The following is a 15,194-nucleotide window of genomic DNA, read 5'->3' as shown; positions in this document are numbered from 1 at the left end:
TCTAAAGATATCTCACACCGTATTCTATGCCTTCATGCGGCTGGTGCAAACCCACTCAAATGTACTCCTGATATTCAAAGGTTGGCATCAGCAAAGGCACTCGCCTTGGAGACCGGGTGATACTGCTAGCGCCGCATGATTTCACCCGCTTCATGTGGGTCAGATGGCATGACATTACACAAGCTTCCGATTCTTGACAAAGACGTCAACGCATGACTGCTGGAACAACCCAGCCCCGTGCTTCTAGCACATTTTTAAAAAAATACCATGAGCTACAAGAACAGGGATGCTATGCTGCAAAGCTAGCGTCGGTTATCGCACGAAGCGTTTTCAAATTTCATGAACTACAGGCACAGGGATGTTTTGCTACAACGCTAGTGTTGGTTATCGGAGGAAGTGTGAGGCCAACACACGCATCCCAGCCGTGCACGCGCGGACGGCCCGCCGGGAGTCTGTTAATGGCAGCACGAGCTGTTAGTGAAGAGCATTCAGGCGGTAACGTTACATATGTACAAGGGTCTGTAAGCACACCTATCAACGCAGCATGTGCCAGGCAAGCGAAACGAAGAATCAGACACACTCCCTAGGATGTTGGTTAATACCCCTTATGACCACATTGCCACAAGTCAACCCCGCAGCTAACCCAAACAAGGGAACCATTCAGCACTCGTCCGAGCAGTATCACTACTGAACGACTACAGGTGATCCAAGACACGCCGCACCGAGGGGTACCAAGGCGACAACCGTCCCCAATGTTCGCCATTCCGTCCAGTGGTGGACATGTCCACGTGCGACATAATCACGTCCAAATGTTGCCGTCAGCGCCGCTCCACTGATGAGCGCGCGGTGTTCCACGCCATGGACACCACTGAGAGCATGTGCTAGCCTCCTGAACTGGTGGGCCACTACTCACAGACGTTGCCCGTGTTGTTAAACCCGACCAGGTCGGAGGCACTGAGCCGCCGTTTGACGTGTCTGAAACAGGGGGACAGAGGACGTGACCCTGCGCCGGGCGCGCCCCTCCATCAGTTATCCACGAGACAGGCGAAGGCGAGCGTTAGCATGTTGGCCACTGGATCTGCTAAGATCGCCTCACCAGACAGACAGCCCAGCGCTAAGACGAAGGCGGGGGAGAAAGCGTCCGGCCGGCAGCTTGCCGTTGAAGGCAGCGGCGCAGCCAAACGACGGCCGCGCTGCGTTCTACAAAACTGGTCGGCGCTTCACGACAGCACTCCACAACCATCAGCACGACAGAGCTGTGGTCGGACGGACGGACGGCGGCTTGCCAGCGGCGGCGGCGCCGAACACCATGCGTCTCACCAGCCGCGCCGGACCCGGCCGGCGGCTGGGAGCGGCGCCAACCTGATCTGAAGCCCGCTGGACGGACAGCCGGGCACCCGGTACGTCATCCACTGGCCGTCGTCGTCGGTGGCACCGCTGCTGACGTCGATGACGCCCAGGCTCTGGAACTGGCGCACCACCGAGCCGCTGCCCGACGGCGCCTCGCGCTTCCGCAGCGCCTGGCGCACGCGCACCGCCGGCACAGGCACGGTCAGCAAATGTCAGGTGACGTGTCGGGCACGGCTGGGTAACGTGGCTCCTGGCCGCTATTGGCGTGGTTTCGCCACAATGGTCATACTCAAACACGTGTGATGGGTCGCATTCCCCCCCCCCCCATCATTTTTTACGGTGCAAAAACAACATAATTCCGCATGACTGGAGCTCTCTGAACCCTACTGCGATCTGCATGGTCCTCAACATAGCACCTAATAGACATGCAATTTTAACTAAGTTACTTTGGTTCCCTTACCTCAGACAGCATCATCCAATGACGCTTTGATTTCATTGGGCAGCCGCTGACTGACCGGCAGTCGTCGAGCGAGGGAACGCCTTTGATCCTCACAATTTGAATGGCGCGGAGTGAAATGAACTGAAAGGAGCCCTGCGAATAAAGCATACAGAATTAAGTTATCAGAGCATTATATTGCATGTCAACAAGTATGAGCAGCTCTCATATAAGGTCATACTATCAAACAAAGTCATCAACAGATTAACTGCTGCACACTGTATCAAACATACAGCTCAATCTGACGACATAGCACATGCTGCTGACGTCTTTAAAATGCAAGTGCTCATAATCAGGGATGAGATACTGTTCCGAATTCTTAGCAGCAAGTACAGCCCAAAATTCCAGTTCTGTCCCTGCCAACATATCCTGTTATACAAAATAGGGAGTGGCACCAGGCAGGCACGGAAAGGAACCCAGTCTCCCGTCCTCGATCCCCATTCTAAACCCCAGCCAGTCATGAAGCAGAAGTCAAAGTCAATAGCGTTGCAGTTTGGAATCGCGAGGCCAACATCAGGGGCTTCGAACTTTTATTATGATAATGATATGTTTGATGAGTTTAAGGGCGCGCCAACACCAGAGGTTATTATGCGCCCACGGCTTCGAGCTTTGCACACACAAAGCCGAAGTTAAAGTAAGCTAATTTCAGAAAACACGAAACCGAGGCAGCATCTCTCAGTTTAGGTTCAAGAGGCCGATGATGAAACCGAACCAACTTTACGACACCGTTTTTTTGTTTTCAACCGCAACCATCGCTGCATCAGCTAAAACTGTGGTGGAGCAAAAGGCTCAACAGGTTTTAAAAGTCACTCAGACAGACTGTTAGAATCACAGAATGCAGATTATTTGGATTAGCACCATCTTCATATTGTGTGCCAGTGTATTCAAAACATTGCGAGGAGGCATTTTCCGACCATCATCGCGTGCTAACTGGTCGTGAGAATCGTGGGATCATTTTTGACCTACCACCATGTGTATGTCGCACCTCTACAAAGTTGTATAGTGCATTGGGGCAGTGAACAGCCAAGATTGCTGTTGTGAAGTCTGATTGCAACTGCAATGAAAGGAGTCACCAAGGCAAAGCCAAAGCCAGGAGTCCAGGATCACATGAAGCTGAGCCTGGAGCCATGAATCAAAAACTGTTTCAAGCTGGAGTTGAAGCTAAAGTAAGCTGCCACAAATGAAAGTAATTTTAAGACAAAGCCATGGAACACCATTTCAAATGGCACACAGCCAGAGTTAAATCCAAAGTCAACCATACAAAGTGGCTCAGTGCCAAAGCCAAAACCATAGCTATTGAAAGGAACAGAACTGCTGTCAGTGAATGTGTGTCTGAATGATTTGCATCCTAAAAATATGTATGTGTGACAATGCCTGGCAAACAATCACATGATGTAAGGTCAATAAGAGCCTACATTGTGTGGTATATACTTGAAAGTTTCCATCCACATGTGCATGAAGATGGGCATGCAAGGATACAACTGCATCTCTCCCACTGCAATAACACCATACATGTCCTTCATTTTCATGCAACCATAACATTCAATATTTTGAGCACATGAATGTGACATTCAATGCTTCAAACCTTGTGAAAACCTATACTAATTTTGTGTTCAGATATCCAATTTAGTTACAAGATTTCAGTACTTAATGGTTTGCACCTCCTTCAGTAGTAATATTCATTGTGACATTTAAATGTCATGCTCAATGCTAACATTTTGTCTAGTTTGAAACTTGTATTGCTGAACAGGTAGCCCTCTGGACTCTGCATTCATAACACATAAAAATACTGCTGGACTCCATTATACCCTAGGCAATATCATGTGCTGACCTTAAGTTGCATTACTTCCAATAGTGTGTCCACCCTAACTGACTGTATGAACACCAGTTTTACAGTAAAGCCCACCTCAAAGAGAATATTCACAGCATAATAGTTTGCTGTACTGCTCAGAATCAGGGTTAAGTACAGGTTTTACCAGTCAGGTTTTAAACTAAGACTGCCAAATAAAATAACATGTAAGTTTGCATCCAATGTAATGCATACTTCTTTTTCATTGTCAACCTTTGTCTTTGTCTTTGTCAAACTCTGTAAACCATCTATCACATCTCAAAGCATGATGCAACATTCATTAATAAACTGTCACATAGTTCACTCATACTGAAATTTTCACCTTGAACATTATGGTGGAATCCTACTGAAGCAAGATCGGCTGTGATACCAGCTGACCAATCATTTTTTGGTGGTATCTTGGTCCTAAGATAAGATTGCTTGCTTCAATGCATTTGCAATATAATAATGATTATGCAAAGGTTCAAGCCAATGACATCCAGCATTTATACCCACACCAAGGAAATAATCCTTGAAAGGATAAGCCAACCAAAACATTGTTTTTGTGTGAAGTATGGAATGTCAGAATATTGCCATATGAGTTTTAAACATTTCTCTTGTGTCAGGAGTCCTTTTTGCAATATAATAGTTATATGAAGTTTCATCTTTAACATAGGCCCTAATGGTGGGTATAGTACTAGTATCTTTGCTGTGGCCATGGTATCATGATTCATGGTATCATACCTGAAGTCACCAGCAGTTGGGAACAGAGGACAGATAAGTATACCCCACAGCCAGACTGCACAAAATGCATTTCACATCACACATGTCTGGCATAGTAGGAGCATTCCAGCAACAATTCCAGGTCATGCACAGTGTAAATTTGGGAGCATAGGCTTGGTCACTGTCAACACCAGTTTCAACATCAATACAGCTAATATTACATGAAATTATGATGCTGCTAAGGTGACATTAGGTCACTACAGTGATAGGTACAATTGGCCTATACATGGCATACCACCGATTGCTCCTGCCCGACCTGCAAGCCTTTGCAGATTTCCACAGGATCTGACAGGGGCTGTGTTAAAGGTGTTGCCCCCAGGAATCACTGTAGCTTCCCCAGATGAACACTACAATGTAACTACTGGCAAAACAACACTGATGTCACTGTTGGCAAACCAGACTGTCAAAACAAATGATGGGCTGGGCAAGTACCCCAACTATGCTGAAAATAACTCCGAAAACGCGTATTGCTTCCATCCATCAGTGCACTTCACACGGAATTCAGATTCAACCCCAGGCCAACTGTAACCGCCCACTAATATTATTTACAAACGTGCCGACATGGGGCAAAGGTCACCTACTAGCACTCACCAACGATAGCTTGAGAGCTCTTAGAATAGGCTACTGAGCGTCCAAACCAATGCTTACTGTCGGTATGCACCGGCTGACATCAAAACTACGCGATTTAGGAGCCTACGGGACACTACTCACTTCTATTTTGACGACGCTCCCGACTGTGGTATGCGGTTTCTAGCAGACGCCTTCTCTCGTTATTTCTGGCGCACCAGAGTCAAAATCAACGCAAGCTCTGGCCAAATACTGATCACATTACTTTTATAGTACTAATAGCTTTGAGGCATCTTTTTTACAAATACACCTGTCAAAGTTTAAGAAAAATATTTTGGGGGAATTTTCGAGAACCTTATAATATTTTGTACCACAGAAGACTCAAAATACTGTAATATTTTGCGTAAAGTATTACAAGTAAAAGGTACTTGTGAGAAAGGTTTTGTTTACTTTCACCACTATACCAGACAACGGCGTCTAGCGAACGGGGCGAAGCCGTTTGCGAGATCGGGCTCCCATTCGTGGAGTTGGGGTGGTTGCGTGGGGAGGCACTGCTTATTTGTGCGATACTCGGTTAGTGCTGTGTGGCGTGGGCGTTCCCGTGAGGGCAGAGCATTCTTGGATTTCGGTGTCATTCTCGATCCCGACTTCAACGTTTGTGGCGAGTCGTGACAGGAGTTCTCGTGATTCTAGTGTGGAAGTGGGTTTAGTGCCAACCTCGTGAATCTAGTGCCTGCGTTTAGTGCGTGATAAGGTGTTTGTTTTCGATCCCAGTGTTGCGATATATTCTGTTGCTTTTAATCGAGGTAGTGCTCATTTTTCACTCTTCTCCCAAGATAACGCCATCGTCAGTTTCTCCAAGAATCTGCAGCGTCCCCAGGCATGGGACTCCTCTTCATGGAATGGTCCCTTTTGGGGCTATTTTCCCTACTGAGCCTTGGTAAGTACCCACCCGTGCACTTGTCTGCCAGGGAAATAGCTTGACTTATGCATGTTTGTATACAGAGGATGACACTTGGTTAAAATGCGGCTTCTTTTGCATGTGGTCCATGCATTCTACTCCCTCCATCAGCAATTAAGACACTAATTTTGGTCCATGTTGGCAGGTGCCTGCCAACAAAAATATTGAAGCGGATTGTCAGTGGGACTACATGGGAGGATTTCCCTAAGCCTGAGAGAAAGGGCATCCTTAAATATATTTGAAAGTTGTTAAATTCAGGCAAATCAAACATGGTTTTGGTTTTACAGACAGGCTGAGTTGAATGTTGTGTGCTGAAGTAATTTGTCAGAAGTATTTTGTTAGATATTTTGTCTGTAGACTATAATGTTCTTAGTTTTTGGTTTAATTTGCGCCAAGCGCCAAGTAAGTGTAAGGGGGCACAAGGAATGTAGCATAGTGGTCAGTTGATAGGGCTGAACAGTGGAAATTCACAAGACAGACTCTATAAATATGCCTCAAAATAGTTTGGCACAAGATTTAGCCTACTTCCCTCTCAAATTAGGGGGTTCAGTTGCAACTGGAATGGGGAAAAAGAGGGAGGGGGGCTGATACCCTTCCTACCGAAAATAAAAGTACACCTCTTGGTGGTAGAATTATATTGTGGCAGTATTTTAGTCTGGAACACCACAGATCAGGTGTGTATGTAGCCAAGATATTTCCATGAAGGAAACCCAAAATTGTATCAGTTTTTGGCCGCCTGAACTGGTTTGATGGTTGTATGCAGGTTACCCAGATTTTCTTTCTTTCTGAATTTCTCCCACCCTTGAGCATTGGCCTTATTTCAGACAATCAGAGATGCCTGGCTGACCCAGGGCTCTGGATGTTTCTGAAACATTGTGGAAGCACATTCATCATTGATACATTTCAATTTTTCAAGAACAAAAAAGGTCCACTAAGTAAGACAAGGCTGGGAGGGTCTTTTACAGCCAATTTCTAAATGAAGGTGACAGCCAACCCATTTGCCTTCCTTCTGGCTATTTTCCCACTAGGAGCGGTTAGCAACATGCAAAAAGCAATTTGTATTTGCTCAAGATTTGCAAGGCATGAAATGCTGCCTTTGGGTTTTTTGTTGATTTGTTGTCCAGCTTCCAGGAAAAGATGGAACTTATGTTTGATGTACATTACTTGCAATTGCAGATAGAGGTGCAGAGGTTGCCTTAACCCAGGCAGAGGTGACTCCACATCCTTTCCTTTTCATAACTACAAGTTTGTCCTATAGGTAGCATGTAACACTGGGCCTGGATCAGTTGGTACCCCAAGCCTAGGTTGTCCAGGCGCAGTGCAACACCAAGGGAGAGGGGAGAGCAGTGCCCTCAATTTTTTTGTGTTTCCCAAACTAAAGGCATTGTAGCTAGCAGTATCGAGGACTCCGGTAAGTTACGGGGTTGTAATAGTCACGAGCTCCTTATACACCCAAAGTGAAGCGTCGTCTCGAGTTCTTTACTAGCCTGAAAATGCAAAAGGTCTCTTTTTGAGGAATCTTCACCAACCCATGTCTGATATGTCTCGTATTCGTGCCATTTGCGAAGGCGTTACGAATCTCCATCTGCAGCATGTGATCAGTTACAGCATTTATACGGGGAAGGCGATCCTATTCATAAATGCCTGATAGCATGTCATGTTGTTACGAGGTTTGCCGTGTGTTTACCTCTTAGCCTCGATGCCACGCTAGAATGACGTTTATACATTCTATGATAGAATATTTAAGCCATCGAACGCAAGTACAGATGTCTGATTAAGCAATCGGAAAGCAGCATGGTCCGGATCCGTCAACACTCGAGAAGCTGCGCGGTTGTAAAGCGTCCTGATAGGGCGACATGACTCGGGAGAAGTAGAGCCCAGAGGGACCAAGGTGCCTGGAGATTGCTGGTGTGTGGACTGATATGTCAGGGGCTCTGATGATCAAGAAACTGGGCCCGTCGACCGAAACAGTGGCAGCTATATCGCCACTGGGCGCTGAGAGTCCAGAACAGGAGGTGCGCGGCGACCGTGGAGCCCCAGGTCGAGCAAGATGTTCCGAGACGACTGAAGGTGTTCCGAACAATGAAGGGACCCGAGACAGACGAATCGTCGCGCAACATTTATGATCCCGGCGCTGTTCGGACTGCGGACAGCATGAAAGCGTCCATGGCGGTTACGTGGGCCGGGGCGCGTGATGGGCGTCGGCGCTGTGAACCGGCCAGTGTGCAGTCAGGACGGTCGGAAATGGTCTTGGCCCACCGAGGCAATCGGGGTCACGAAATAGTCCAATTGTCTGGACGTAGTGGTGTAGGACAGACGGGCTCGGTGCACTATGAAAGACCAACACTTTGGAAAATCAGAACTTCTCGTTATCCTTTCAACTCAAATTTTTAAAATTGACCTTTGGTAGGGATTTTCTGCTTCATCCAAGACGTGTACATCTGAGTCCCTGCGGCAGTCCATAAATCCGGCTACAGTATTGACGTGCCACGCTAGAACCAGCGACCTCAGATAGCCAAAGGATCTGAGCGTGTCCAAAGGTTCCTCGACTACCAAAGGAACTGTCAGCGAGTAAGGTTTGAGACGAGGCATATTACCGGAGCCTTTTGTATGACCCGTTAGTCTATAAGATGTTATTTGAATGGCCATTTTATCAGGACCACATGCATTTGCTCAACCAAATATTGCGGTGTTACGTTCCCATTGATAGCGCGAGATCATGATAGCCTATTTCACCCATGGTGCCTATTGCCGAAATATGTGTGGTGTCGCAGTGGCCGGAGAGATATTGGCCTGTCAGACGCGTGACTGGTCGGGCTTGGGTAGGTTGTGGAGGGCGCAACATTTTCGGTTACGACAGGCCCGGCCGGCGACCTCGCTCAGTGCTAGATGCCGTTGACTGATAAGCTGTCTCACCTGGTTGCCTAGCAATGTAAAGTTACTCCATACATGTGGGGTACAAGAATGATAGTGACCTGCCGTGGGTTGGACGTCGCATGGAACGTCGTCGGGATTTGACGCCAGGTGGGGGGGGGGGGGGGGGGGGAGCTTACCTCTGGTGTGGGAGGCAAACTGGTGTTGAAGCGGCCAGGTGGTAAGTGAAAACCCAAACCATTTCAACAAGTGCTCCACATTTGTATGTTTCTTTTTAACTGGAATAGCCACATTGAGTAGCATCCGGTGCAGTTTGCCGCCTTGCTCTGCTTAACACTCACCGGCGTTTGGCTCCTGAGCTAAACGGGCGGTGAAGATGTGCAGACTTTTTCGTGCAGACTAGTTCAAGGTCATTCATTCAAGCAAGGCATGCCGCCATAATAACCTCATTCAAATTCTTGTAGGGCCATCAGCAACTCGGCGATTACGGCCAAAGCAAACATAATTATCGATTCGTTCATATCTGACGTTCGTGGAGCACTACGATGACATAATCACATATTAAGTAATCAGATAAAACGTGTTGTCGATAGCAAACCTTTCCACTTAAAAGTACATCAGTAAATGGGGCTATTCCATCATGTGTGATGTTTGCTTTAATATATCCAAATGTGGAACATTCCTTTTAAATCTGTGGATTTGCCGTAGGCGTCGGGTGTGAGGCCAACGCATGGCGTAAGGATGAAAAACCCCCGCCTGCCTTTGGTGACGTCCTGGCACACGACACTTATAACATGACGTAACGAATGCTAGGCATGGTCCCCGGGCTGGGAGTAGACAGGTCTGCTGGAGTCTCGGCCGGGGTCACGCCGATGTGACGGGGGCGTGGCCGGTGGCGCGCTGCCCCTGCCGGCGGCCGGCGCTCTGGAGCCGGTCTGGCGGCGTCGCGTCGCGTCGGCGCCGCGGCCGGCCGACCAGCGTGGGCGCGTGCCGCCCGCCGGCCGACCCGGTCACCCGCTTCCGCGCAGGTCAGCCTGTCTGACACGGCCATCAGCCGGCCGCCGTCGCCGTTCCTGGCGGTAGGGGCCGACGTCGGCACATCCTCCCATTGTACGGCACTGGGGTGATTTCTGACTGCGGCTGGGGCCGTGATGATTGGCCGTTCCCGCGCCAGATGACCAATTACGTAGTGACGCGATGATAGTCGGTAGCTTTTTCGCGGTCTCGACGCGGTGCTCCGCCTCATTTTGACCTAGTTGTGTTGTGGCCTTTCACTTGTTGCCTAGGTCCATTCACTCTGAGGTGTATGCGACCGGTTTGTGACAATCAAACCACGAAAAGGCAATTGAGAGGAAGAAAGCCGCGTGAGATTCATCGGGCAGTTCAGACTATGCCACCTTGCCTCACTTCTATCCCTTCTGAGTGATGATGGATTTTCCACGCATGCCCGATGCGGAGGCCGTCTCAGCGGAACACATTCTGACCATGCGCGGATAATGCGACGGAGACAGGGCCGGATATGCCAGGGTAGTATTACCGCTCGGGTTAGGGGAACACGCACGGTGCTAAACGATCCTCATTTTCCAGTTTTTACAGGCATGTTTAAAACAGTGGACGGTGCGGCGACGTGGAAGTACCGGATGCGGCGATTTTACCGTCACCAAGGACTATGTGCTGTGTATCACGGCGACGTGAAATTTTCGACCTGGTGCGATCAGTTCCGAGAAGGCGCGGCATGGCCTGCTGCTGACATGTTGGTTAACTCCGAACATCATCGACGTCTGCGCGAGAGTATGCAGGCATCGATAGAGGTGTTGCGTAATTATCATCGGTGCTCAGTTTTTCACAGCGTGACGGAAAAGTAGCTGTTGCGCGATGCAGTGCGTTTCGATATGAAAGTATGTTTGAAATGTTACAAATGTCCCAGTATTCCTCTTGCGATAAAAACGTCTGACCTTTTGCCTGATGAAAGTGGTATTTATGGCACCCTCTGGGCAGTCACTGCCGGCCTGGCTGCACGCGGGGTACGGGCTTCAGCGCCGCTTCGCTTTGGCCCTGCAGGATCGGGGCGGCTGCCGGCCTGCCGCGCCGCACGCGGGGTACACCGGGCTCCAGCGGCGCCCCACTCCAGCTCCATTGTCGGCCCGGCCCTTGATAGACCGACGTGTCCCCCCCCCCCCCGCCCCTCCCTCCCGTGTCCGGATAATCGATCAGACCGACGTGGGACCATCGGTCAGCGCGGGCCGCGGCGCGACGACTGCGTCCGGCGACCCCCGGCTGGCGTCGCGACGGTCCGCGCCTCATCAGCCGAACGCCGCCTATTTCTCGGAGAAGTCGAGAACTGGATCATGTGTCGGACAGGAGCGGCTATAGATAGCGCAGGGCATGCGGAGATATTGTCGGCGATGGTGCACTCCTGGAGCAGCAGTTGCATCGACTTAGGCACCGCACTGAGGAATCCTGTGTTGCTTTGATTTAAAAATTCGTTGAACTCGCGGCATGTGGGGAAAAAGACAATTAAATACCGCGCTGTGGACGAAGCAGGTGATCGGCATCGCCGGGAAAGCGCGGTAGGTATAGTTCGGATTGGGGCTCCACTAAGTTGGATGCCCTCATCAATGAATAGGCTTTTTCCTCTGAAAAACTGATATTGGTACTGACCAGATGTTTTAGGTTTGGAGCTATAGCCGCTCCAGCTTTGGGCTGGGCTGTCTTCTTGATAGCTGGGTGGGACATGAGATCAACACCAGAAGTTGAACCTTGCCAGGGGTCGCTGTCGGTTGAGTCACCTTTTGACGAGAATGTTGCCTGAACGGCGCATTTCATTCAAAGGGTTTTATATGCATTTCCAGCGTTCGGGAAATCACAAATGAGGCTTGACATCACCTTCAAAGTCACAATTTGATGGAATAATTGTACGGATCACTGATTTATAAATACGTTATAGCGATTCCACGTAATTTAAAAGGTCTGAGCCTACCAAGATCGCACTGTCAGCGACGTAAGTGAGAAATCGCGGCATCGGCCGCACATTTGTATGGCATCGGTGTTTTTTCGTTTTTTTTTTTTTTGTCAGCCCTTTGTTCGTTGTGTTGCCATTCATAAGCTATGTTCTGCGAACCAAGCATAGCTTTTTGCGTTCACCTGGAACTCATCGCCGAGTGGGTGCGAGGCAAGTGCGCGATAGTCGTATTCTCCTTATCCTCTAGTATTCCCCGTATTCTCCTTGTTACCGGCTGTCACTAGTGTCACGTGCTATGGCAAAGCGCAAAAGTCGCGTTGTTCCAGTTATTCACAAGTTGGGTGAAGTAAATGGCTGGTTTTGTAATCGCAATTTTCTGCTCGTTTTCGATAAAATAAAGTACGAGAGGCCATTTTTCATGCACAGTTACTATTCGCGCTCGAAGGTGTCCCATGCGGGACGACAATTGGGCTGCTCCTGCACTGCTCGGCAGCCACCGACGAATAGTTCAACAACCAGGGTTCAGCTTCTCGGCGCACTATTGCTGCTGTCACATGTTCATGCTGCAAACGGCCGGCCGCCTGCCCTGAGGTGCTCAGAGCGCGCGCAGGCGCGGGCCGGCCGGCGCCCGCGGATCAGTGAGAGGCCGACGGCCGGCCCGCACTGGGCGGCATGTGTCAGACCGAGAAAAGCGGAGAGTCGACCGGAATCTGCGGACTGCGCGTGCCGACTTCCGTAACGCGCTGCTTCCTGCGCGGGTGGCGGCGCCGAATAATTACCTGCGTGATGAGGCGGCGCAACGTCGTTGTTGGTTATTGATGCGACCGCTCGGTTCGTGAACCGTTTTGGCATACCCATTACAGGCGACCTATTCTCACGCAGTTAGTAGGTCTCTGACGCAACGGATTCAGTGTTGCGAGTGAGAGCGCTTACGCGAACAAGGCGAACGTCGTAGCATACTTGTGTTTGGGATAGTTACTGGGGATTATGCGCGGATGAGATTGTTTGTATATCTGTAAGCATGGCATTGTTGTGAGTGTCGTTCCCAGCATGCTTTCCACTAATCGAGGCTAGTAGCGTACGTTGCACGCCATGTAACAAAGTCATGATGCTCGGTTGTTTCCGTGTCATGAAACTTGGCTGGCGCGCGCGTTCTGAGTCACGTTTGCCGCTCGGCGTATGTGGGTGACAAGTGAACGGCGAGCAAGTGGAGGTTGCGTATGGACGACCTGGTTGACTCGACGCTTAATATCTGTCCCTTGTATTTCCTACATGCGGCGCTGAACACGTGTAATCAAACAAAACGCTTTTCCCCGACAGGCTCAGCTGAGATGACTCGACAGGGTCCAGTGTTCGTGCTGGAACCGCCCAACACTATCGACTTCAGCAACTCGACCGGCACGGTGGTGGAATGCGCGGCGCGCGGCTTCCCTCAGCCGCGCGTCGTCTGGGTGCGCGGCGACGGCCAGCAGGTGGACGACGTGCCCGGACTGCGCCAGGTCAGTCAGGCGGTGGCTTGGCGGCACCACGCAGGGACAGGGCCCAGGCCCCGACTGCGGCCCTGGAGCAGGCCAGGCCACTCAAGCAGTGGTTTGCCCGCACTACGTGGGGACAGGGGGCAGGCCCGACCGCGGCCCCGCCGCCCGTGGAGCGGTCGGCGCACCCGCCTTCAGCTGGGTCAGACTCTGCGGGTTTCCGCACCTGACGCCCGCCAGCCCCTCAATCGCACCTTAATCACACTCTTGCCTTTTATCAGGTCAGCTGGGTGCTCCCTCCGGTATTTTTGGAAGGGGATTGAAAATTGGCATCCAGTAGTGAAGATGGCGCCATTGAATTTTGCGATCAGATTTATACCAAGGAACAATATGGGCTATACGTTACTCCATACATAGTAATCTTGTTTGTATGCAGTTTGATCCACAGGCCCAATGTCTGTTCTGTTTCTAAATAAAACGTCTAAAAACAGATAAAGTCTACTTAATTCCAGGCACGTTGCGTCGTCCGCCCGTAAATATTGTGGCATCCTGACACAGAACCGACGCAGGTGTTTCTCTCAAGGCGAAAGTCAAGTCGATTTTCGTCCAAGTCGATTTCCGTCCGAGGGAGGGCAATTTGAGTCTGCACCGGCCGCGTCCCGACGGGGCGGGCGCGGTGAATGTGCCCCGGCTTGGACCGTTCGCTCGGCTCAGTTCGGCCTCGGCTGGTCCGCGCAGCGTAGCGCAGCGTAGCACGCCGGGGCATGGGTGGACGGCCGGCTCCGGCTCCGGCTCCGGCGCGCCCCCGGCGACGCTCTCGCGGCTGGAGAGCGCGCGCGACCCCAGCAGAGTCGCGCTGGGTCCGCGGGTCAAGGCGCTGATTCGCACGGCTAGGCGGCGCCCCCCGCCACAGGCCGTGGGAACGGCGCGCGGCCGGCGCGAGGGGTCGCGGCACCTTGCCCGCCCGCCGGCTCTGAGTGGCGTCCCGTCAGAGCCGATCCGCTGTGGTGAGGAGAGCCGGCGCCCCGGCCCGCCGGCGGCACGGCGCGGTGTGGCCAGGGCGTGCAGCCGCTCACTTATGCACGGCTGGCGGCAGTCCGTTTGCGACAGGCTCACATGGTCAGCGTTGACGAATTGCTGGTGAGATTGGTGCTGTCTCGGCTAGTAGTCCTAGCCCGAGGGTCACGTTCTTCTGGCGTCGCGGACCCTACCTTGGTGAAGCCGGAGTGAGCATGAGAACACCGCCAAACGTCGTGGATATTCGGCACTACATTCGTGATATGGCCCGCGATACCACCGAGGACGGAAAGGCCGCTTAGCTTACATGTCAAAGGCTGCGACGAAACAAGACAGTGACGAAAGCAAAGCGGTCAGGGTCCAGTGCGGCCCGCGGTGACCGGCTGTGCGCAGACGGAGCCCGAGCATCGGGCGCTCCAGCCGCCACGTGGGGTGGTGTGTCAGCCCGGACGTGACGACACGCCATCAGGCGGGCGGTGGCCGTGGGGGGGGGGGGGCACGTGCGTTACGGGCGTCGATCATGCATGCCGTGGCGCGGAACGGTGCCGTGCGCACCCGCCGACGTGCGGCCCTGGCCACGGGGCCGGCCGGGCCCGGCCCACGCCCCTCCCCCTCCCGTCCCCTCCGCCGACCGCACGTGGACATCGGCCTTGCCGCTCGGACGGCTCGGCGGCGCCGCGGACACCGTCGTGCACACATACGGAGTGCCCAGCGGAGAGGCACGGGGCTGGCCGGCCGGCGGTGGGCGCGTGGCGCCGTGCGTGTTGGCCGCGCCGGTGACCGCAGGACGCCGCCGCGACGGGCGTGGGCTGCAGTGGGCCGGGGCGCCGGCGTCTTACGAATGGGACCGCACGTTTGGGGCGTTGGCTTCGTGTGGGTGC

At 51.8% G+C, this 15,194-nt stretch overlaps 1 long non-coding RNA gene across 1 annotated transcript; it reads left to right on the top strand.

Annotated features, from left to right (window-relative positions):
• The first annotated feature begins 5,514 nt into the window (after positions 1 to 5,514).
• Positions 5,515 to 13,316, top strand: LOC119108737 (uncharacterized). The gene is made up of 3 exons (XR_005095349.1): positions 5,515 to 5,597; positions 5,861 to 5,964; positions 13,142 to 13,316. It is a non-coding gene; the product is annotated as an uncharacterized LOC119108737 (long non-coding RNA).
• Positions 13,317 to 15,194: the final 1,878 nt, after the last annotated feature.

This window comes from Pollicipes pollicipes, unplaced genomic scaffold, assembly GCF_011947565.3.
Source record: "Pollicipes pollicipes isolate AB1234 unplaced genomic scaffold, Ppol_2.1 Scaffold_6686;HRSCAF=7923_pilon_pilon_pilon, whole genome shotgun sequence".
Classification (NCBI taxonomy): domain Eukaryota; kingdom Metazoa; phylum Arthropoda; class Thecostraca; order Pollicipedomorpha; family Pollicipedidae; genus Pollicipes; species Pollicipes pollicipes.
Note: the sequence above shows the minus strand (reverse complement) of the source record. Positions and strands in the feature narration are given on the sequence as shown.